Source organism: Gavialis gangeticus, unplaced genomic scaffold, assembly GCF_001723915.1.
Source record: "Gavialis gangeticus isolate Ggan-Ray unplaced genomic scaffold, GavGan_comp1, whole genome shotgun sequence".
Classification (NCBI taxonomy): domain Eukaryota; kingdom Metazoa; phylum Chordata; order Crocodylia; family Gavialidae; genus Gavialis; species Gavialis gangeticus.
The window spans coordinates 19732718-19735626 of NW_017729034.1; the positions used below are offsets into that span (position 1 = coordinate 19732718).

Genomic DNA, 2909 nt, shown 5'->3' on the forward strand with positions numbered 1-2909 from the left:
AAAAAAAAAAGCAGTTCCTGCTGACAGCCATGTGTTTGCATTCACAATTGTGGCAGCAACCAGAAGTCACCACTTCTGCTGTGTCCTGGATGCTCAGCTGTGTTCCTGCACTGCTGGGTACCATCATATTAGCAATAATTAGAAGTATAGTTATGAGTAGGAACTGAATTCTGGACTTTTGGCACCAAAAGCATTGTCCTTTATTAACTGAGCTAAAGAAGAATTATTGGGTGAATCCAGATGAGTGCACATGTGTGTTTTATGGTGCCTCAAAGCTGTTTGAGGCACTGCAAATCACACATGGCACATGTGCACCTGTTCACTGCACTGCTAATTTGCAGCCTGGAGGCAACATTTGACACCAGGAGATACTGCTGTAAAAAAAAGCCGCATCAAATAAAAGCAGTGTGGTACATGTGGCATCAGCATGCACCTCCAAAAATGGAGCCTGGCCATTCAGAGCCACACCAGCTGCTGACCAGGCTCCAAGCAGCCAGGTTAGCCTCACTGCTGCCCCAACAGGCCCCCAGGACCCTAGATAAGGCTGCTGGGGCCAGCACAGGTGCTGGTCCAGCCTCCCCTACCCTGCCCAGGACAATTTGGCATTTGCTGGAGCATACATACAGGGGCATGGCCTTGGGCACAAAGCAGCAGTACAAATATGTGCCACTGCTATTTATGCCTCAGCAAACGCACACACCTGCATATGCATGCTTGGCTAGATGCGCCCATTATGGGTAAGTTATAGGCTGGGGCCAGTAATTAGGAGACAGGACATAAAGCAAACCTGTGTATAACATAGGGTTTCTCAACTGGGATGTTGCAACACCTTGGGGTGCTGCAAGATCATGTTAAGGGTGCCATGGCACCCAGCCCCCCTTCAAGGAGTTAAGCATCTGCTCCTCCTCCTGCCTAGCCCCAGGCATCTTAGTGCCCCATGGATAAGCAATGCTTGTGGCTGCTTCCCACCCCCCAGCAGCTCGTATGCTGGTCACCTGCATGTTCCAAGCAGCTTGCTCAGCCATGGATGGGTTAACCAGTGTGGGGCTGTGGGATTGTGCTTTTCAGCCTGGGTTGAACCTCAGCTCCTCCCATGCTTCCAGGACTGGCGGGAGTGGTTGCAGGGGCAGGTGGCTCTGGGCTCTAGTCTCCAGCATGCAAGTCCCTGGAGGAATGACTACAACTGTGATGGCCATACTTGTTCCCTCAGGTGCAGACCACCTAAGCCACATGGTGGGAGGTGGGGGTGCAATGTGCTACCTGCTCCTTGTGTCCCCAGGGTTGGGAGGTTCTCATTAGCATAACTGTACATCCCAAAGATTTTTGTGAGAGGGCTGAGCCCATCTGGGCCCCATTTTTACCAGCAAGAGTAGTTTTTGGGAGTCTTTTTAGTGCATTCAAGTGTCAAATGGTGCAGTAGCAAGAAATTCCTCACACATTTTATTCTTTTGCAAAATTTGGGAAAGATCAGCAAGTCTTAATACAGGTAATGCAGCACCCTGGGTACTATGAGATCCTTTTAAGGGTGCCACAAGGTGTGAGGAAGTAACCACTGTAATATATGCACATGATTTTGAAATGGGGTGCTGCTTTCATAAAAGTTATGGAGGGATGCCTTGAATCTAAGAAGGTTGGGAACTATTGGTATAATACACATACACACAGCACTAAACATAACCTCTGTATTTTAGTAAATTTATTAGAGGATAAGCAAGTGTTAAAGCATTTGTGAGACTCAGAAATAGAAAAGTTGACTAAGTTGCTGGTCCCACTTTGCTGGGTAAGTTTTCAATTACAGAGTGAACTGAGCCTATATTACATTAAAATTGCAACAGATGCTGTTTATGAGCTTTCCATTTGAGAAGGTTTTTCCCTGCATACATGGTAAATTCCTTTAATCAATGTAGGACAAGGACATTGCTTCAAAATACAATTATCCTCAAATTTCATTTTCTGATTCTCCAGTTTATTAAGTACAGTGTACCCTGTGGTTTTTAATGACATGCCATACCTGCTCTAAGCACAGTGCATTCTAACTCATATTCTTTGCAGTTTCAGTAAAAGCATGTGGCATGCAGCATGAGGCTAGCAGATAGCACAGTGTATTCTGACACTGGCGATCACACGTCTGTGCCTGCTTCTGGCCTGCTGAGTGACATAGATAAATCACTTCACCACCCAAGGGCTCAATTTCCCCATTTGTAAAATGGGGATAATAATATCAGATGGTTTTGATTTGGAAGCTATTACTGGGAAAGAGCAAAAGGGAGTCACTTATATGATCTTGAGAGAGCACTGGTGGTGAAATACCTTTTCTATTGCATGGCTGCTCGGTTGTCAACGTGAAATCAGCAGTGGTCTAAGTTCAGTTTCTAGAGCTGAAATGGAACTGGAGTAGAGCACAGAGCCACTGCTGGCATTTCTGTCATGGAAAACAAATCAGTCTTTCCTTGATCTGTGCAATAGCCCTGTTCATACTTCATGCTTGTGATTCAAATCATTCTCCTTCTATTGCCTGATTCCACTGGCTGTGCAGTCTGATACATCTGCAAAGCTAAAGAAACTGCTCTTCAGTTCAAGTGGCAAGACCATTAGTTTTGGTCCTCACAGTCCCAGATTTCATCCCAAGGAAATCTACTGTATCTAGGGCTAGCTACAGACAGTAAAAAAGCCCGAGGCTGCATTGATTCAACCTTTGTAGATTAGTCTAAACTGCATAGATTGAGCTGATAAACAAGTGTACAGTCATTCACTTCTGATTCCAGAAATGTAGCCACATGCCTGCAGTGGCTGAGGCCAGAAGCTGGGAACCGCTAGAGCACATTTCCTTGCTTGGCTAGGCAGACAGCTTGGGCCAAGGGTAGCCTGCTCACCCCGCAAACGGGGGGGGGGGGGGTTGGGGGGGGGGC

General features: G+C 46.5%; 1 protein-coding gene across 1 annotated transcript in view; it reads left to right on the forward strand.

The window, feature by feature from the left end:
* CAPN13 (calpain 13) overlaps positions 1 to 2909 on the forward strand; it is a 109895-nt gene that overhangs the window by 32284 nt on the left and 74702 nt on the right. The window lies entirely within an intron of this gene.